General features: G+C 38.2%; 1 long non-coding RNA gene across 1 annotated transcript; it reads left to right on the top strand.

Annotated features, from left to right (window-relative positions):
• Positions 1 to 648: 648 nt before the first annotated feature.
• Positions 649 to 15,714, top strand: LOC108584049. The gene is made up of 2 exons (XR_001898925.1): positions 649 to 954; positions 15,295 to 15,714. It is a non-coding gene; the product is annotated as an uncharacterized LOC108584049 (long non-coding RNA).
• The last annotated feature ends 7,207 nt before the right edge of the window (positions 15,715 to 22,921 follow it).

Genomic DNA, 22,921 nt, shown 5'->3' with positions numbered 1-22,921 from the left:
CAGAGCTTACGGTGAGCTGAGATCATGCCACTGCACTCCAGCCTGGGCAACAGAGCTAGACTGCATCTCAAAAAATAAATAAATAAATAAATAAAGAGTGATGGTCTCTTGCATCTTTCTGTAAGGACCATTCCAGAAGTGGAATAGCCCTTAACATAGTTTTAATGTCTGTAGGATCTGGAGTGATATCTCCTTTTACTAATTTGTGTTTTCTGTGTTGATTTCTTGATCAGTCTTTTATAAGTTTATCAGTTTTTAAATTCTTTTCAAACAATCATCTTTTGTGTTTGTTCATTTCCTCTGCTGTTTGTCTGTCATTTCATTAATTTATGTTCTGGTATCTATTATTTCCTTCCATTTACTTACCTTGGCTTTCATTTGTGTTTCTATTTCTAGTTTAAGGTAGAAAAATCACTACTTTTATAGTTTTCCCCTTGTATATGCATTTAAAGCTATAAATTTCCCTCTAGCACTGCTTTAGTTGAATAACACAAATTTTGATATGTTGTATTTATATTGCCAATTAAATATTTAGTTAAAATCTGTTTCATTTTCCTTTATGATTTATTCTTGGGTTACTTAAAACTGTGTTACATTTAAAAATATTTTGACATTTTTAGATCTCTTTCTGTTATTATTTTCTAATTACTTTTGTAGTTATTAACTATATGATTTTATAAATGTCAATTACTTCAAGTTGCTTACTCAAGTCTTCATTATTCTTACAGGTGTCTTTTTTAGTTGCTCCATCAACTAGAACCAATTGTGAGAGAGGATGTTAAAAGAACTAGTTGTGATTGTGAATTTGTCCATTTATCTTTTGGGTTTTGTCAGGTTTTGCATCATATTTTTCAGAGTTCATTAAGAGTGTTATATATACATATAAGGACATGATCAACAGAATGAAAAGACAACCAACTGGATGGGAGAAAATATTTGCAAATCATATATTAGGTAAGAAATTAATATCAGGAATGTATAAAGAACTCTTACAACTGAACAACAAAAAACAACCCAATATAAAAATAGGCAAAGGAATAAAAGCTTCAGCAAAGAAGATCTGCAGATGGCCAATAAGCACATGAAAATATGTTTAACAGCACTAGTTATAGGCCACAAGGAGATACTACTTTACATCCATTAGACTATCAGCAGAAAAGCAGGAACTAAGAAGTATTAGTGAAGATGCAGAGAAATTGGAACCCTTGTGCATTGCTGGCAGGACTGTAAAATTATGAAGCCCCTGTGGAAATAGTACAGCTGTTCTGCAAAACAATTAAACAGAGGATTACCATATAATCCAACAATTTCACTCCAAAGAATTGAAAGCAGGGAATCGAACAGATATTTGTACACCCATATTCATAGCAGCTGTATTAGTCTGTTTTCATACTGCTATAAAGAACTGCCCAAGACTGGGTAATTTATAAAGGAAAGAAGTTTAATTGGCTCACAGTTCAGCATGACTGGGGAAGCCTCAGGAAACTTACAATCATAGCAGAAGGTGAAAGGGAATCAAGGCATATTCTTCACAAGGAGGCAGGAAGAAGTGCCAAGCAGAGGGGGAAGAGCCCCTTATAAAACCATCAGATCTTGTGAGAACTCAGTCACTATCATGAGAACAGCATGGGGGAAACTGGCCCCATAATCCAGTTACCTCCACCTGTTCTCTCCCTTGACATGTGGGGATTATGGGGATTACAATTCAAGATGAGATTTGGGTGGAGACACAAAGCCTAACCATATAAAGCAGCATTATTCACAATAGCCAAAAGGTGGAAACAACCAAATGTCCACTGACAGATGAATGTATAAACAAAATGTGGCATGTACATATAGTGACATAGTATTCACTCTTTGAAAAGAATGAAATTCTGAAGTGTGCTACAACACGGATAAACCTTGAAAATATATGCTGAATGTAAGAAGCCAGACCAAAGGACAGATATTTTATGATTACACTTATATGAGGTATATAGAGTAGTCATCTTCACAGGGAAAAAAAAAACAGAATGGTGGTTGTCGGTGGATGGGGGGACACAGGGAAATAGGAAGTTATTGTTTAGTGGGTGTAGTGTTTTAGTTTGGGAAGATGAAAAAGTTCTAGAGATGGATAGTGGTGACCGTTACACAGTGCTGTAAATGTACTTGATGCCACAGAACTGTATACCAAGAAGTGGTTAAAACAGTAATTTTTACATTATGTATATTTTTCCACAGTAAAAATAAAAGAGTATCATATCTTTCTGAAGAATTTACCATTTTACTATTATAAAATATCCCTCTTTATGCCTGGTAATACTTCTTGTCTTGAACTCACTTTTGTTAGCATTATATAGCCATACCATTATATAGTTTCTTATGATTAGTAATTATGTGATACATCTTTTACCATTCTATTACTTTAAGCCTCTCTGAATCCTTATATTTAAAGTATGTTTCTCATAGAAATCTTGCTTCCTTAACCCAGTTGAACAATCTGTGACTTTTAATTGGTTTATATCATATGTATTTATTGTATTTATTGATATGGTTGGTTTACAGCTACCATCTTGCTATTTGTTTTCAGTTTGTCCCATCTGTTTACTTTTCTTCTATTTTTTCCTGTACTCTTTTTCTATTTTTTAGTATTCCATTTTATTTCACTCGCCACCCCTGCTTGCTCATTCTACTTCATCCACTGTGATGAACGAGCCAAACATTCCCACCTCAAGTCTTTGCCTTTGTCTCCTCTCTGCCTCCTGTATTCTTCCCTCAGATATTCTTTTAACCACTCCCTTACCTGCTGTCTGATCAAATATGACCTTCACACACCTTTCTTTTTCACTTTTATGCACTATCCCTTTTATACTGCCTTACTTTTCATTATAGCACTTTTTACCACCTGACATTGTATTTACACTTGTTTGCTGATTTTCCTTCTCCTCAGACTAGGATGTAGGCTCCTAAGAACAGACCTTTGTTTTGTTCATGGTTGTATCACCAGCACTTAGAATAGGATCTGGTGAAGAGCAGACACCTAGAAATATTTTTGGAATAAGTGAATGAAAATAATGTGTACAAAAGATCAAAAGAAGGACATTTAATCATGGATGATTAAAAGAGTGACATAATAATAATGCCTATAATAATAATGCCAACAACCAGATTAAAACACAAAATATGAAAGTGTATTTTACATGTTAAGAACTGATGTTGTATATCAATAGAAAAGAAAAAGAACCAGAATTCCTGAATTGTTTTTGCTTCTGTTAACTGTGAAGGAAACTAATCTTCAAACCACATAGACTAGAACTGAAATTATACAAGGAAAATAGAGCCCAGGATGACAGAGATTCTGAGAAGACCTAGACGGTTGAAATGATGTTGAGTCTCCTAGCACAGATGGCTTACACTCTGGAGGCCACTCTTCCCATGAACAGGAGACATGCTAGGAATCCAGAGAGAGACTGGCAAAATGGGAGCTAAGGAAACTAAGCAGAATACATTAGAGCTTACCAGAGATCTACTCCCACATGTGGAGAAATCAGATGGACATTGAAGGTCCCCCAGTACAAAGGAGATAGCAAATTCTAATTCCATTCAGACTCTGGTGGTACCAAGGGGCCCTGTGAATTGGTAGAGCAGGGCATGGCAACAGCGTGTAACTGATAGGTCATATTGCTGCATAAAGTTAGTAACAGGAATATTAGAAGCAAGATTTCATCTCTGGCTGGCAATTAAAAAAAGAGTTCACTACCATTAGCAGCAGGGATTCGTGCCAGGGCTTAGTTCCAGTGAAAAATTATATGCCTAGATTATTCATCACTCAGGTTAAAAGAAATTAGATGCAAGGGTAGTCAGGTGTATACTAGTGCATATTCTAACATATATGGTCAGTGTTAGGATAAGGGTCTAAAGGTAAGAACTCCTTTAGATATTCAGGACACAAAATTTGTTACAGATCACATGATGTGGAAGCTATGAGCTCACTGGTTGGGAGGGATAGGACTCGACTATTATTGCCCCAGGGTCTATTCAAGGCTGATCCTTCCCATAACTGGATACCATTTTGCCACATCTTAGGCAGATAACTTCTTGAGAAATGGTAGAGGAATCAAAAGACTGAGATAAATGCCACTTTGATTTTTCAAAAATGGAAACAAGTAGGTTTATTGAACCAAAGATTCACTCATTGTAACATTTACTGAGTGCCCTCAGGGTGCCAGGCACTGTTGCAGGACTCTCAGGACACAAGACAATTATGGTTCCCTGCTGTCATAGAGTTTTCAATATACTAAACTCAAAGGTAAACTCTGGAAATTGATGTCAATTCCAGGCAAAATTGTAGGATAGCCATTGAATGACTGGATGGATTTACTGAAAACAAGACATATTAATCTATTTTTTTCTTTGCCAAAGCTATTTTACAGGAAGATCTTAGAACTGTATTATTTTTATTTTTACTATTGCCAGCTGTATTGTGATAACCTTGAATTGAAGAAATACAAAGGCTGTATGGGGGTAAAATTTGGTAGTGTAGTAACAAGTTGAACAACAATAACCAAGCATTTTTGATGAATTAATCAGTATTAATCTGGTTGCATATCAGAATATAAACATATTTCTATCTTCAAAATGTTCTGTGTAACATTCTGTCAAAAGTTTGCTTGAAAATATGAAAGGTGTGATTTTCAAATTTGCTGATGAGACTGGGATGAATATCAAATATTTGATGCGTGGTGACATCAAGAGATGAACTGGCAGAACTATGCCCCGCATTTCAATAGCCTCCATGAGAAATTTTCTCAGTCTTGTTAATATGTTTGGCAAATGCTTCTTTAAGAACCTGTCTCCAGGTAGATTCCTGCCCACTGTCATAGACCCTCATGGGTAGAAATTCTGCAGTCACTTTGATTTAGAGGACAAAATTAGTAGTATAGATAAAGACTGACAAACAGGAAGGATAAGCAGAACCTAAGTAAATGAGTTTTTTGAGTTGACTGTAAGGTCATGTGTGTGAGTCCAAATTAAAATTGAACAAGCTGTAACAATACAGAATTAGAGAAAGGGGACTGGGGCAGGGGACTAGCTTGGTAATAATGCTTGTTTACCAAAAATAATAGAGACCATTGTCAATGGGCCATGTGAGATATAGCCACCCACAAGCTAGTGTGATCTTAGTTTATAAAAGAGAAATTATAATATGTGAACTGATCACAGATCACTTGAAATATCTAAGAGTAATAGAGTGAAATTGAGCATTAGAGAAGGGTAACCTGGTAGGTAAAAAGACTTAAAATCTTGTCATGATGGAAAAGATAGGAAAAGCTTGGAATGACTGGCCTGGAGGTGTCTTGAAAATGAAGAAGTATGTAATGGGACAGAATAGTCGCTTTCAAATTTCTGAAAGCTGCTGGGAGAATAAGGAAGAGTCATTATTCATTTTAGTCCCAATAATTAAAATATGTGCTAATCTGTATTAATCTATGGTTTCGTATCTTTTGGGGTCAATAGAAGGAAGAAATTTCTAGTATTCAGAATAGTCATAAGGTAGAGTGGGCTGTATCAGAGTGACTTGGTGCGGGGTGGGGGTGGGGTTGTATAAATGTATAGATCCCTAAACCCACCCCAGAACTCCTTGCAGCACTGGAAATCTGGGAGTTGTATTGTTTGACCTTCTTAGGTGATTCTGATACGAAATCAAGTTTGGAAACTGTCAGGTCAAGCAATCTTTTTCAGACACAATGTGTAATAGAATACCAGTAATTGATGGGGAGGTTGAGATGGAGTAAGACTGTATGGTCTATAAAAGCTCTTCACCCCAAAACTCATAAAGTGACATTTGTTTTTGTGAATTTGCCTTGGTTCAGACTCTGGCCCTCACCTTTGGAGCCTTAAGAATTTAAATTTGTCTTTGCCCCAAATGTAACCAGACTTGGGACTCTTGAGTCCCATTAAAAGACTCATGGGAATGTGTGGTAGCCATTTGGGTTCTGGCCATCAAACATCTTTTCTTCCTTCCCACCAGCACTGATTTTTTTTGAGAGGAGGTTATTTCTTATTTTGTGTTGTCTTGGTGGCACAGTGAATTCTGGTACCTGTTCTTCTACTGCAGATGAAGAGGCTCCTCCTTCCATATACTTTCATTACTCTGCTATGGCCAGGAGCAGTTATGTGAGTAAGCTTGGCCGAGCAGATATTCTCTTCTGGGATTTAGATTTTGTACATATGGCACAATGACAGGTGAGAGGTATGGAAGTCAAGCAGCCTAGAAGCTGTTCCCTGTCCAGGTTGCTCCAGCTCTAAGACAACTTTAGTATTTCCAGCTTCTGGTCTCTGGAGCTGCTTTGGTTCCTGCCTGTTTCTAGGACTGGACTCTCTAGTCTTCCAACTATTTGTCTTTCTAATAACTTCTCCTTTGATTACATTAGTCAAAGGTAATTTTAATCACTTTCTTCCAGAAAGCCCTAAGTGATATAAAACTTATTCATAAAACCTGAAAATTTAATTTATTAATTTACAAAAGTACTGAACAAGTACTGGACAAGTGAAGTTTCTTCCTATAGAAAAATTCCATAAGAAGCTAAATATTAGAATATTTATTGATAAGAATAAAATCAGAACAAGGAAATTTATATATGATTCAGATGTTTAATTGTAGGACCTTACAGTTGCTGTGTTCTCCTTACTATATAACCTGTCAAAATTATTATATGCATGTTGGCCTGGCAGGGTATCCTGTCTTCCAACAATGTTTGATGAGCACCACCTGTGCATTCCTTCTGTGACTCTTCTCTTTCTTTGCTTTGAAATGATTGATCCAATTTAGATGTGCTAATTAATTCTTTCAGTCAAGTTACTGACAATCCATACAAGCCTCAAATCCTATTCATTTAAGTAAACTATGTATTCATTCCTCTGCTTTGAGAAGGGTAAATTTATTCCATCCTGAGTACTCCCAAAGTGTCCTTTACTCTTCTTTGTATTTCCCCATCTGTACCCGAACTTCCTAGGTCACCTAAGCGCAGGGATTTTGTCTTCATTTTGGCATGAAATAGCAACTAACTCAGCACCTTTGAAAACCATATAATCTTCACTGCCTTAGCTCACAGCTGAAGCTTTTGTTGTTGAACACAGGATTTTCTCTGGGTGCATCCAGTTGGCATTTGACTTTTAATTGGAATATACTTAGGACAAAATTAAAAGTTGGCTGCCCTATAAAGGTTTATCAAATCTATGTGTCATTATTCAGGGATATTCCTAGACAGAACGTTAAAATTCACCAGTATTTAGAATGATGTGTTGTACTGGACATGATGCAATGCATAACTGGAATTGTAATATCTTTAGAGTGAAGCTGGATCAGATTGATTTTTTTGTTTCCCTTGCATGGTGCTTGCTTGAAAATCCAGATATGCTAGATTTAGTTTCACTAATGACTTTTCCACATTACCTAATTGGCCTGTAATTGGCCTGCTGTTTATTAGAGGATGTACAATATGAGACAGTCTCAAGTAGTAGATATTGATATAAGACTATCATACTTACAGACTCTGCTGTCCTCACACAACAGAGAATGGATTCTCAATTTTACAAAATCTATTAGAGAATTAGAATATGAAGAGTCAACTTACAAATAATTGATCTTGTAGATATAGAGGGTTTAGCCATATGTTTAGGTCAATGTCCATTTAATAGCTATTTGAGATGCTACAACTCTAAAGTTTAGTTTTTAGGGACATAAAATATTCAGGCGGGTCAACACATGGATATTGATTTAATTAGATAAAATATTCACTTTAAGGGAAAACGATAGGAGATACTTGTGACAGTCTGTCAAATCACAACTATCGCAACACCTTTGACCACCATGTAATGTTATTACAGTATGTTCAAGAGAGAACTGGGTTAGAATTTTGTTGTCATCCCTTATTAGTTGTGTGATCTTGGGCAGGCTGCTTAACCTTTTGTAGTCTCATTTTTGTTGCCTACAGAATGAGAATAAAAATAATATTGCTATTATATTTTATACCAATAGAATGGCAGTGATAATGTCTTAAGAAAGATTCTGACACTGCTTCTTTGATTAGCAAGCATTTTTGCTGCCCCATTTAACATCCCCTCTAGTAAGGTGCTTACTGGATGTAACAGGATATTGAATTGAACTGTTTCTTTGTCTCAGATTTGCAAATAAATCTTTCAAAATGAAGAGAGTAATCCTTCTCTTCTGAACAGAACCTCCAAAAATCCTTGCAGGACCTACTTAAGAGGTGGGAGAACTATCCCTGCTATTATCCTCTCCATTTACATGAGGAAGTCAAGGGGAATTTAGGGAAGTTGTTGGCTTAGTGGACAGTACATTCTTGGGACGCCTACCTCCCCCCACACACCAGATCAAGTGAGAGAGAGCTAAGACAGCCTTTTAAATGTGTAAGGGTGGCTAATAAAAAGAAAGACTGGCTTCTTCTGTACAGGTAGACATCTGCATATGAAGCTGACTTGCTGATTTGAGTAAGGGAAACAGGAATTGGCATGAAATGGAAGGAAGAGCAGGGATGGAAATATTGCCAGTGGTCATAGCACTGTTTGGTCTAGCAGGGTTCTGAGTTTCTTTTGGATCTCTAGGCCGCTGTGGGAGCCAACTAGGCTTGAACCATCTGGCCAGGATGGTGCCCCAGTGCTGTATGAAGGGACATCAACAGCAGGGAGGCTGTGGGGATTCTTGTCAGGGGCAGATAAAGGGTGGGATAAATCAGGTCAGAGGGCACCTCCCTTGACAAGAAGGTATGCAGCCGGGACCAAACCTTGTAGTGCTTAGATTATTTAGTATTTCATTACACTTGCTTTCTTTTGGGATTCTTATCTGCAGCCACGACAGGATCATGACATTGGTGAAAAGCAATAATCTTTGGCTTAGCGAAATCAATGGATTCCTAATACCCCAAAACGCTTGCTATCAAGTAAAGACTTATCCTGCGATCTCTCATCAAGGCCTTCGGTTTAGCAGCTTTCCACATATCTCACCTTGCATTTCTGCTCTGTCACTTTCAGCAAAACCATGCTCCTCCCAGGTATCTGTGGTATTATCTGTTGCTACTTCCAAGTGGCTTCGTTCTAGTTGTTCTTCAGTCTTGTTCCAGTGGTCTCCACATGAAAGTGGGAAAATACTCTCTTTTGTCTCTTGCTTTCTTCCTTTCTCATCTCTAGTAGCTTGACTCTTCCCTATGACTTAATATTTTTTATAAGCATTTTCCTTTGAAGGTAATCTGAGTATCACCCAACTGAGAGGTACTCAAAGTCATTGTCTCCTATAATTGCCCCCCCGCCCCCACCAACTGTGTCCCTGGGTTAAGTGTTTGACCTCATCTTCTTAGGATGGCCTATTTCCCTCATCAGACCATCAGCATCATCTCCATCTTGTACAGTGTCCACCCAAGCACCGTGCTTGGAACCTGTGGGAGGCCTCCTTCCTGGACATTTTAGGGATCTTAGCCCTGGCAGTCAGATGTCAGTTTCAGCAGTTCGAAAGCTTTTTTGAATCCTTGAGTCTTCTTGCAAGTAAGACCTGGCTGACCTTTCCTGCCTCTGGGACAAGTGAAGCCCATCAGCTTTTGCGGTGTATGTTCGGTTTAAAACTTGGTATTTGCACCCACTCATAGAGCAAATAATTCTTGCAGGTGATGCTAATGGGGAAAAAGATCTGAGGAAGAAGGGGTGTGTTCATAGCATTTCAAAAAAAATTCTGAGTTTCTTTTCTCTGATGAATCATATCTTCATAATCCAGCTTTACCATGTTGGCAAATCTCAAGGCTTTGCTTTCTAACTGCTTTCAGAAATGCCGATGGCTACAGGTGATTGCTAACAACCATACACGTTATTTTGCAACATAATGGATAGCTACAGAGTTTAATGAAAGGGAAAGGGCCAAGCAAAAATTTTTGACAAGAATAGTGAAATGGAGCATTTAACAGGATTTGTTTTCAAGCTGTTATTTGAGAGATTTAAATAAATCCTCTTAAGTACTACAATTTTTGAGCCCTAAATGTGCTTTAGTTAGTTTTAAGTTTTTTTTGTTTTGTTTTGTTTTTTTTTTAAACTGGATAAATAGGAATGTAAGGAAAAACTCTCCCAGTTGCTGGCTGTGATGAAATCTTCCCTCTCAGGTTCACGGAAGGTTATGCCATGAAATCTGTGAAAGATGCTTTCACACGAATTATACTACTTAAAAAGCTGTCTCCAGCTCTTGGGGTTTTTTCTAAAGACAATGACAGTATTTTTGGAATTCAACCATTTTGAGATCAAAGTCCACATCCTGGGTCAGGTTAATTTGGGCAGATATTTTAGTACTTAACAATCAAAGGTGCACTCCTCAACTGTAAATGTCAGTTTCCTGTCAGAGAAACCCCAAGAGTATATCTGTCAAAAATAGAATATTTAGATTAATTGGGGCTTCGAGATAGCTTCTGGTGCAGGAGGACCTGGTCACCCCAGGTAGGTATGGATTGTCCTTTGAAAGACTTCCAGGTATAGAGGTTTCATAACCTTCTTCAGTCATTCTCAGTATCTAAATGTCCTTCTGCACATTTGAGGGCTTTCTTTCCTAATTTATTTAATTTTTTTCTCCCAGTGGAGATAAGGAACAGCTGGTCCATATCTGTATAGAATTTCTTTATTCATGATAGTCCTACCTCTCCCTTACTCTGATTAAAAACTGAAATACTAATTTCTTTAAAATATTCCTTAGTTAACTACAAACGGAAACCCCAAGTCTTTATGAGTATAGTAAAAATTGTGCTTACTGAAACCATACAGAATATGTTGTTTTGAAAAATGTTATTTGTCTCTACACAAAGTTTCAAGTCTCTTTGTAATGAACATTTATTTAGCAGAGTAATTTTCTTATAAGAGGACTGTCTTCATGGAAACTTAGGTAGGTGGAGGTGAATCATGTGATGTTTTTCCAGAAGCCTTAGCTTTTCAAGGTGGCCTCAGAGGTCTTGGAGGACATGATCCATATAGTCATCTCCAGTTTCCCAAATTTATCTAACAATAAACAGAGTGTGGCCATGTCCATTTTATTAAGGCTTTGAACTGACTGATGTGACCAATGCATGAGAATTAATTTAAGTAACAGTGAAGTACTAAAAGATGAATTAAAAAATAATAAATTCATGCCTAAGCTTCTCAAACTATCACGTCTCAATAATTTCATAGTTGCTTCATGTATGAATGAAGTTTTCAAAAGCAAAAATTTGGTTTACAATAACTAGATATTCACAGCTGTGCAAGCTGGTTTTCTTCATATTTCTCAATTTATGACCATTCAATGAGAAGAATGTTATTTCATATCTAGCAACATTTTAATAAAAGCCTTCAGCAGTCATGTTCTTTCTTCAAATTTTTAACAGATGACAGTATCATTCTTGATTCTTAAAGGGACAACTTGCTCTAAGTGTATGAAAATCATGAACTTAATGTAAAACAGTAAAGTGTATTTCTTAGCCAGCGGCTGAAGACAGAAAAAATTTGCAGCCATGTGAATGGTGGACTCATGTCCTTTTGCAGAAATTTCCTACTCCTAACAATACAGTGACTGCAATAGTAACTTACTGAATGCTTCTTATGTGTTGATCATGGTGCTAAACTCTTTACGATATTTTACAACCATAAGGGATAGTTATTACCTTCTGCTTACAGTTCTATTAAATAATTGAACTTTCTTTGAGGTCAGTGACTTGTACAAAGTCATTCTTTTAATAGGTGGCTGAGCTCAGATTTGAACCCAAGCTATCTGATTCCAAAGACAGGCCTTTATGCCATCCAATGCCTTCATTTTCCACTAGAGAAACATATCAGTTATTCACTCCTTAAAGTTTTTAAAATCTTGCAGGTTTTTCATTTGAAAACCACGAAGTCATATGGAAGCAGTTTAAAAGGATGTTGAGCTCAGCATCCTGAATGTCAAGACCTTGTCTTTCTCGGAGATTTAGTCTGGTCCCCTATGTTTCAGAGAGACATATTGGTTGCAGCAATTACATTTCTCCAGTAGGAGAACCCAGGGAACCATACCTTACTCTAAAGCTGTTTTTCCTTTTCGTAACTGCGTGGAAGGAGGTTACCTTCCCCATTTATTTAAATAAATAAATAAACAAATAAACCTTTACCTAAATTGTGCGGAATTGCCCACACTCACTTTATCTTGTGTTGACCATTGCTCACTAATTCATTTCTCTTATCCTAGGACTACTACTTATCCTTGATTGTATAATTTGAATGGGCATTATGACACATGGGCACCTCACATAACTTCAGGGCATTGTATAATCAGAGTTACCTGTAATTTAAATTATCCTGGTATTGGATTTTTAAAATTAAAACCCTATAGTTTTCTCTAAATAGTAAAGTTTGATTTATAAGTATTGTTGAAAATTTACATTTTTTAAGAATTAAGCATCATAACTTTGAGGGGCAATTGATTAAGTGTTTGATCAACTTAACAAACTAATTTCTCTTTAAGCAATCAGTCTCATTTATGAATGTGGGAATTTGAAGCTGCAACCATAAATGTAATATATTCAGTTTTCTTTTTAAGCTTTTCAGGTAATTGACCAGTATGACAAGTTCATGTCTCTAATGAGCAAAACTGTCTTGAGAATTTAAATAAGTCATTTAAGTCTAATAAATTATTAAATTTATAAACATAGTAAATCTAGTTCTCTGGAAAGGTCTAATTCTGTTTACAAACTTAGTCAAAATCTTACACTTTCAACTTTAAATCACAACTCAATTACATATTTTAAATTGGAATCACCAGGCTAATCTGTCAGAGTCTCCAACATGCCAATCCTAAATCATTGCAAACACTTTAAATACTGAATATACACAAATTGTACCAATGATTAAAAACCCATTCCTGAACTTGACAAAAAAATATTAATACTTTATCGCCTTTGTAATTAATTCTAAACCATCCTGGATTTGGAAAGATACTCACTAAGGGAACAATTTTATCATCTCAGATGTGGAATCTGGGCTGTGCATATTCAGAGTGAGTCTATCTCAAACATGGACACTTGAAGCACTTTTAAATCGTTGCTATAAAAACAAGGACTCCAACCCTACATCCTTCAGATGGGGTTTATTTTGCAACTCCTACCTCATAAGTTCAAGATACATTTTTATCTAATTGCTTCAGCTGATTTGAGTAGGGATAGTCTGTAACACCCCCAACTAGGATATAACTGCCAACAGTTTACTCTTTATTTTCTATATTTCCTAATTAAATTCTGGATCCTTTCTATAGTATTGTTGCCATTCTAGGCCATGATACTTATGAATACTTTAATGATATATTATTTGACTCTGCTTATTTCTCATACTTGTTAAGATATTTTAACAACAGATATATTTTTTGGAAATACATTACAAATTAGAAACTAATTTTAGTAAATTCTTAATCAAAGATGAGCAGAGAGAATGTAAGACTTCTATATTCTTTCAGTGTCTTGGTTAATAAATTAGATTTTCTTTTCAATAAGTCTGTGAATGAAACAGTCAAACTTTATGAAACTGATTTTTCAGAAGGCTTCAGATATAATACCAATAGTTCTAGCAACAAAACAAAAAGTAGATGAATTAGACTTCCTCGCAGTAAAAACCTTTGTGCATCACAGAACACTATCAAGAAAATGAAAACCTATAGAAAGGAGGAAAATACTTGCAAATTACATGCCTGATAAGGGCCTAGTATTCAGAGTATATAAATAACTCTTATAACTCCACAACAAAAGACAGAACTCATTTTAAAATATGGGCAAATGACTTGAATAGACATTTCTCCAAAGAAGTTATGCAAAGGTTCAATGAGTGCTTGAAAAGACACCCATCATCATTAATCATTAGGCAAATGCAAATCCAAACCATCGTGAGTTACTACTTCACACCCGCTAATATGGTTACAATGAAAACATATGGAAAATAACTAGTATTAGCAAGGATGTGAAGAAATTAGAACACCTGGATATTGCTAGTGGGAATGCAAAACGGTGTAGCTTCTGTGGAAAACAGTTTGGCAGTTCCCCCAAAAGTTAAATATAAAATTACCATATGACCCAGTAATTCTGCTCCTACCTAAAATAATTGAAAACATGTATTCAAGCAAACACTTGAGTGGAATAATTGACATTGGAGACTTGGAAGGGTGGGGGCTGGAGTGGAGGGGAGTGAGGGATGAGAAATTATTTAATGTGTATAATGTATGTATACTATTTGGGTGATGGCTACTCTAAAAACCGAGACTTTGCCACTATACAATATATCCATGTAACAAAACTGCACTTGTATCTTCTAAATCTATTTTAAAAAAAAAACAAAAACAAAAATGCATACGTGAAGGTTCATAGCATCAGCATTGACAATAGCCAGTAGGTGGAAACAACTTTGTCCCTCTCCTGATGAATGGATAAACAAAATGTGGTAAGACTTTACAATGGAATATCATTCAGCTATAAAAAGGAACAAGTGCTACAACGTGGAAAAAGCTCCAAACATTATGCCAAGTGAAAGAAGCTAGACACAATAGGGCACATATGGTATGATTCCCTTTATATGAAATATCCAGATTCAGTAAATCCATAGGGATGGTAAGCAGATTGTTGGTTACCAGCATCGGGGGGAGGAGGAAATGGGGACTGACTGACTGATGGGGTTACCTTTGGGGATGTGAAAATATTTTAAAAGTAAATAGAAGTGGTGATTGCACAACATTTCAAATGTATTAAAAGCCACCAAATTGTACACTTTAAAATGGTTAATTCTATACTGTGTGGATTTTACCTCAAATTAAAAATTTTTTACCAAAAAAAAAAAAAAAGCTTTTTCAACAAAGTCTCTCTCTCTTTTTTTTTTTTTCTCCACTCAGGATGATATTTAGGATCAGATGTTACCTGCATCCTTTTCCTCACTTTTATGGTGAGATTTTGCCACAAATATGGAGGATCTCTAACTTGATAAGGGGTGAACAAAGCTCCGTAGAAACAGCATAGCCCCAGCTTTGAGGTGCAGGGTGACCTGACTCCCTCTTATAAACGAGATGACTGACAATGATGGCATAAATTGTGACTTTTTATTCTCATTTCAGCCACTACAAAGCCAGCTTTCTCCATTCTTTAATATACATTTTATTAAGTACCAAGACACGTAATTACTGAGGACTGAGATCAGTAACATTTTCAGAATATTTCGTGTGTTTGAAACCAGCCCAATTTTCCCACAGAACTGAAGTTTGAGTAATAGACATTTGTTTTATCTAAGTTCCTTTCCCAGGAACCTGACGATCGGGCCTCCCAGAAAGTATCGAGAAACTGAAACATCTCAGATCATGGCATCTGGACAATGAGACACACCTGCTGCCTGTTGACCAACTCCGCTTGCTTACCCCTTCCTAACTCCCCACTATATACACCCTTTATCTGAGTTAGTTTAGACCTGTCTCCCATCTCTCGCTGACATCATCTGTAACAAAGCATTTGTTCCCTGGCAATCCTTGCCATCTCTGTGATCGGCTTTCTTTGCAGCAAGCAACCAGATCTAAGCCAATCAGATCTCAGTGTTTAGCAGCATGTTTCCCTCCCCAGTTTGTTTAATATTTGTTAATTATCTGTTATGAATGGAATGGCCCATTTCTTCTGGTATCATGCTCTACAAACACATGTAATAAAAACTTACAACACACGTACTCCTCAGAGCAAGCTTACGGGATTGGTAGTACTATTATGCCTACTATGCCCATTTTACAGGAGGAAGACTGAGAGACAATGAGATTAGGTAAATTGGCTAAGTATACTTAGCTTGTAAGTACTGTAGCTAGCTTTAAAACCTGCATAACCTCACTCCAAAGCCCAGATTTTAAAACAAATATGCTTTTCTATTCTGCCTCTCCTAGAAACAGTTTATCAAGCCTAACATGTTCTAGGTGAAGGAGGGCGTAGCAAAAGTAGTTTGTGCTCAGCAAATATCCATGAAAACTACATTTGGAAAATTTGAAGTGTAGAAGAATATTTGGAGTATTTGAAATGTAGAAGACTACGTTTCCCGTTTCCCAGTCTTCTCTGCAGTTGAGTTGAGGCCATATGATTAATTCTTGCCTGTGAACTGTGTGGCCCACTTCTGTCATATGTGTTACTTCTAAGCCACGGGAGTTAAGAGCAGCGGCCTGTTCCCAAGGCTCTTTCTCTGTCATCTGCAAGCTGGAAAGAAAGAACTTCGGGATGGTTAGAATGCAAGATGAAAGCCATCTGGATCCTAAGTCATTGTTAGAGGAAAGTTACCCCCACTGGAAAAAAATAGGCATTGAATCCATATCAGACTTCGATGTGAGTGAGAAATGAGCCTTTATTATGTTAAGCTGTGAGTTAATTTGTTACCAAAGGCTATCCTAATGTCTTCTGACTAACTCAGGATTATCATATAACAAATGACATAAAATCTTGACCATGAGTCAGGCTATTTCCAAGTGCCTCCTGATGTCCCGTTAGCAATTGTTATGGGCTTAATTGTGTACTGCTCCCATCTGATAGGGTTGTTGCCAATGTAAGTACTTCATAGGAGGTCATTAGGGTGGGCTCTAATCCAATATGACTGATGTCCTCATAAAAAGAGGAAATTGGGCGCACAGACATGCACACAGGAAGAATGCCAGGTGAAGAAGAAGGTAGATATCTACCAGCCAAGGAACACCAAAAACCAAGAGCAAACTACTGGAAGCTAGGGAAGAGAAGTGGAACAGATTCTCTCTTATTACCCTCAGAAGGAGCCAATGCTGCTGACAATTTGATGTGTAAGAATACATTTCTATGTTTGAAGCACCAACTGTCTAGCACTTTGTCATGGCAGCTTTAGCAGACCATCACAGTGATCCACGTGTGCTGCGTCTAAGTGGAAGGTCAGTTGTGCTGCACTTGGTCCTGGGCAGACTGACCAGAACATGGGCATTACACAATTGAACTGGAATTCTCCACTAACTCCATTAAGAATTACTATAGCCCGTTAGGAATCCTTTGGGAGAGTGGGTAAAATGGCCCTAATGAAGCAATAATTCCTTTGTTTTAAAAGAAAATCCCTTTACAAATAAGCATGGAAAGGATCATGGGGTAAAAAAATGTTCAAACAGTGATAGGAAGTATATTACAATATGCGCTGTGGACAGAGCTTGAGGCCAACCAAGACAATCTGAAGGTCTGAAATTGAAATTTCTCACTAATAAATTCTTTACCTTGTGCCAAAGGGGAGCCTCGAACGGGAGAGCTCACCAACCCCTGGGAGCTTGTTCAGACTCTGAGAGCAAACTCAATCTTCCTGGGTGAGGCAGAGGTCGAGCCAAAATGGAATCCTTTTTTCTTTCTGCCTGTGGATTCTGGTTACTCCCTGCTTGCCTGAACTACTGTCTCTGTATCTCTAAGTGTGATACTGAAGCAGGAGAGGAAAGAAAGAAGCTTTGCTTGTGTTGACCATCTCAGCTCAAAAAAGGAAGAAGCCTTTTCAAATATTCATCAACCTCAGAAAGTAAATACTGCGATGCAGATAGCATCACTATAACAGGACTATATAGTGTAGGAAAAGCCCTGCCATATAGATTTGTGCCTCAGCATTGCCCAAAGAACTTTTTTTCCTCTTCAAACAAAAACTATGAAAGGGGTTAACAAATCACCCCAGGTCACCCCAAGTGATACACCTGGAATCTGAACTGAGCAATCCAGGCCCATGTGCAATCTGCAATCTTTATTATTTCACCCTCGCATGCCTTGAGTCAAAGTAGATTAACAACTATGAATTGTGGTTAGACCTGCTATTTATTTACTTAATGGCTTTATTCCCTAAATAGAGGAATTGGGGAGGAGGGGGAAGTGACTTTGCTTTACCTGTCTACACCTTAGGTTTCCTGGCTATACCTTTCTCCACATACCCTGCAGCAGGGTTTATTTAGTGAAAGTTGTAAGAAAGATTTTGATTGCCAGTGGGACATTACAAACCAGCAGCCAGATCCAGCAGGGACTCACAGGGACAGCATCATGAGCTGTCATTGTTGGCTGGAATAGTCAGGGGAAGAGAAATTATTTGAACAGGACTTCAGGACCCACTACAGGAAGTACACGGCAGCTGTGCCTGTTTCCCCAATGTGTGTTTCCTTGTGCTAAAGGGGAAAAATCTGAGAAATGGGAACAATTACCTCTATGGCAGTAAACTGGGTCTCTGAGCTCAGGAAGTATCTGCCAAAATAGAAATTGTCAGCCCTCAGTCAATCAACCATCAGTTAATGAGCAGGCCTGTTCAGTTCAGTTATTTGTTGAGCTCTTATTATGTTCAAAGCCACGAGAGGGGCCATAGACATGTAAACTTGAGGCAAATAGAGTCCTGACCTCTGTGAGTTCATCAAGAAGAAGGAAAAATCAACATGCAGGTAACTAATGCAAGGTATAATGCAATGAGTATCCTAATCCAACCCAATTTTATTCCACAAATATCTATTCAGGTCCTATACGGAGCACAGAAAGACAGTGTAGTCAGAAAATTCTGGTGAATTTAGGTGGATGGACCTTATGGAGGAGGTGAGGTTTCAGCAGAGCCTGAAGGATCTGTCTTTGGTTGATCCAGATGGGCCAAAGGGTACTCCAAGGTAGAACAGGTGAGCAGAGGCTGCTAAGCTGGAAAGCACAGGACATGGAAGGTGTGATGGGTAGGTGAGGAGGATGGAAGCGAGGATGCACATGGAAAGGAGAGCCATGAAGAATGTGGCTGAAAATGACTCATCTCTTAGAGGAGTCTGAGAAGAGTAGGACACATATATCTCTGCACTGGAACAATAGTCTGCAGTTTGCTGACTTTGGGGGGACTTCTTTAAGAAAATGAATACAAAATTATGAATTTAAAATTATGTATACACAAAAATTATCTGAAATGAAAAAAACAATCCTCATCAAATTATTGGAGCCTTGGAGATTTAGGTCTCTATCATCTGAGACCTCTTTAAGCAACTTACCAGAAATGCCTGCATAGACATCCTCTATAATTAAAACCTGGCTTCTGCCTCCCCACCAGGACTCTGCCTGTCCCAGGATGCCCTCCACTCCCAGGAGCCTGTTCTAGTGAGAGGCCCTGAAGTTTAAACATCTCTAGTGTCAGTGTCACAATAAATTCAGCTGTTCAGAAGTCGCCAAACTTAGCTGATTCCTTGTCAGTAAAAAGTGTGTGGCCAAGGGAATGGGGTGCTGTGATCGGTGCCTTCAAGGTGAGGTGCTTACCCCTGTGTCTGGGTGGGGATATTTGTGCTAAGCGGCATCTTCCCTTCACTCCAAAATGCATGGTTAGAAAAGGGAAGCAACAGTTTCCTAAAAGAATGGAGGTGGGTGAAGTTTGAGCCACCAAAGTAGTATTTAAAAAGATAAGTATGGTGGAGATGTAAAGAAGAGACTGGAAAATGGAAAGTCATTAGGTAGGAGACCCAGTTAAGAGACTGGCTCCAGTCTGAAATGACAGTGTCTTGAACTAAACTGATGGAAGCAGGTAAAGAAATAAAGGATCAGCCCATAGAACCATTATGAAGAAGAGATTAAGCAATCTAAGCAAACTTGGGTCTTGTATCTTTTGCTGTGATTAGTGAATCCGTAACAGCCCAACAGATCACCAAATACCAGGCATTGCTTAGGTATAGATTCAGATATTTTGAGTTTTATTTCATATCCATTTAGTGTCCTCAAAGTGAGCCACGGATGCTGGCTGTGACTTACTTCAAATCTTATAAATATATGCCCACTCAATACTTCTCAGGGTCTAGATTCTGTCTTTTTCTTTCAAAGAGGTCACCACACATATTGTCCCTGCACATTGAGGTAGCAGAAAGCTAGTGCCTTGATTACTCAAAATGATCTCCTAGGACAATTTTGTTCTCTGTCTTTGCAATGGTAACATCATTATTTCTTGAATCCCAGTCTCTGACCTCCTTATAAGTAATGGTCAGGTCAGTTTCCATATGTAATGGCTCCCACTCAGGCCATAAAGCTTTGATATACTTAAACTAGTCTTTCACCAAAAGTTAGCAATAAACAACTGGCCTATAAAGCTTTCCAAGAGGCAAGAGAACACTCGCTCCGTTGTTGTAATTATTACTTCTCTCTTTGTGACAACCCTTGAGGAATATAGTTAAAAAGCAGAGATACCACCTTTCTATTTTTCTCCATCTGTTTATTTTGCACAGTAAATTGCCAGCTCTATGTTTGACATCGAAGTAAAACACTGTTGTGCCTCTTACCTGTAATTCTTGAAAGTGCAGCAAAGTATATACCCTTTAATTCCAACGTAATCAAGAATTTACTTTCCACAAACTGCATTTCATCTCTTTCTCACATGGCTGTTGGTGTTTGGGAGTAGTTTCAAGTTGTTTGAGAGTGTGCCTGCATCAACAAAATTGGCAATTTGTTTCTGCTCACAGTGTAAAGATAAAGAATTGGAAATTCCAGTGAGGTTAAGGGGAGATCTACCTGGCAGACTGGTTCTCCTGGCTTGTGTAACTGTTACCCAAAGAATACTTAATTAGGCAACACATTCATCCCGACAGGTGCCATGATCCTAAATGCATAGGCCAAGTGGCTAGGCTTTTAGTGTCATTTTGTGTACCTCAGAACCTTCACAGCTGAGGGAAATGGAACTTTTCTCATTATTCGTGATCCAGTTTGGCAATATCAGTTAAGCAATCATGCCTCTGAATGGCATGGAGTAGGGTAAGCTTCTCCCCCAGGGGGATTTAGGAAATGGAATAATTGATTGTGCTCTGAATAGCTGTGTGCTCAGAGATTGTTGAGATGCTAATTAATGCACACATCTGCAACCATCAGTTCAGTTTTATTCAACAAGTACTTGTTTTGTTTAGCCTGTGTGCCAGACTCCATGTTATGGGCTGAAAACCCAAAGCTGAATAAAATATAGGCTTATTCCTCTTCCCTGCAGAATTTGTTGTAGGAGGAAGAATTGTTAATAGATTATTCTAATACAGTGTGGTAAATTCAGCAATAGAAATGTAGTAAGGTGGCCCATGACAAGCGATACCTGACCAGTCGCCAGATAATAGGGGAAGTGATCAGGAAGGGATTCCTAGAGGAGAGGCCACTGGAACCAAGCATTTAAAAAGGCAGTAGGGCTTAGGGGAACAGTGACAGCAACGTCTGGGAAGCCTGAAAGAGCATGAAGTGTGTGGAACATCAAGCAGTTTGAATTTCCAGTGGCTAAAGTGGAAGATAAAGAGTGGGAGTGGGTGTAGAGAAATAGGCAGAGACAGATCATGGAGATGCTTGCATGCCACCCTAAAGAGGTAGAACTTGTTCCCATAGGCAGAGGTGGGGTGACAGAACTTTAAAAGTCATGAAGTGAGTGACTAGTCTGGTTTAGTTTGGGTTTAAAAGCCTGAGTAGGATGGATTTGAGAAGGGCGAGGCTGGAGGTAGAGGACAAGAGACTTTGCAGCAGTCCCAGAGAGAACTGATGAGATCCTGGGGAAGGGCAGCAGGCAAGACAATAAAGGGGATAATGGGTGGACACAGGAAATTTTATGGAGTTGAAGCTCAGGGCAGGGATCTGGTTGGGGATGGAGACATGTGCATCATTACCATGTAGGCTGTAGTTAAGGCCAATTAGACAGGATCAGCGTGCTCACGTGAAACGTATGGAGTGAGAAGAACAAGAAGCTATGCTGAGTCAGCTGGGGATACCACCTCTTTGAGAGAATAGAGGAAGAGAATGCCAGTGAAGGAGACTGCGGGGAGAGGAAAGAGGAGACTCAGCAAAGCGTGGTGTGACACAGCCAGGTGAGCAGAGAGCTGAGGACGTTTTGACAATGATGTTGAATCTTCCCATCTGGTACCACACTGTGAAAGCTAAGATTAATTAATTCAACAAATATTTATGGAGTACCAAAGATGTATCACATATGTGCTAGTTGACAGTACCTTTAACTTATGATTTTACCAAGACTGACTTCCGCATAACTAGCAAAATGTAAGCTACCAAATACATTTGTTGGATCCCATTCTGTCAAGTATTTCTCTGCTCAACATTGTTTTTAGTTTATTTCTACTTCTAATTGTAAGATATTTTAAAACCGTACAGTGAGGTAAAAACTTCCATCTGAGCGTGGCATTCAGAAGGGTAGTGGCAGAGATGTTGTTGCCTGCTGGTGAAATAAACGCAGTAGAACGAGAAAAACATTTGTTCATTCCATTCCTCAAAAGAGGCAGGCTGAATCGTATAGGAGACTGAGTGCTTCTCACTGTTTAACAGAAAAGGTTACTCTCTATTCTTCACTGGAGGAAGTTTCTCTCTCTCTGTCCTTCTATTTCCCATAATGTGAAAATGTCTCACATTCTTTCAACATTGCCATGCTCAAACACCCATTCGCACCAGCTGAGTATATGATATGGGACTCTGGAACCCAGGCCACTGAGGTCAGTCTCCTGGTCAGGTGAGTGAAATTTGCTTCTGTTAATCATCTCCTAATATGGTAGGGAAGGTCCCCCAGGCTACATGTAAGTAGTTACAAATGTTTTATTATTTAAATAGATATTCTATTTTGTCTTTATCTCTTGTTGTGCACAAGCCACACCCTAAAGTGAAAGAATCACCACAGATCTGTTGATGAGACGAGTCATTCTTTGGTCAGCAGACATTTGCTGAGCAACTTGTTAGGCCCCACACTGGGAGCTGGGGTAACAAAGGTGGATTAGTTCTACTCACAGCCTTTGAATTATTCATAGACTAGTAAGATATATCTTGTATGTTGAAGTTCTTGGTGAACGCCAAAGTTATTTTTCTTTACCACCTGTCCCTTTGGAGTCCTTACCTTCTAACATGCAGACAAAAGTAAGAAGACAAGATAGCTTTTGTGAAAAGCACAG

This window comes from Papio anubis, chromosome 1, assembly GCF_008728515.1.
Source record: "Papio anubis isolate 15944 chromosome 1, Panubis1.0, whole genome shotgun sequence".
NCBI lineage: Eukaryota > Metazoa > Chordata > Mammalia > Primates > Cercopithecidae > Papio > Papio anubis.
Note: the sequence above shows the minus strand (reverse complement) of the source record. Positions and strands in the feature narration are given on the sequence as shown.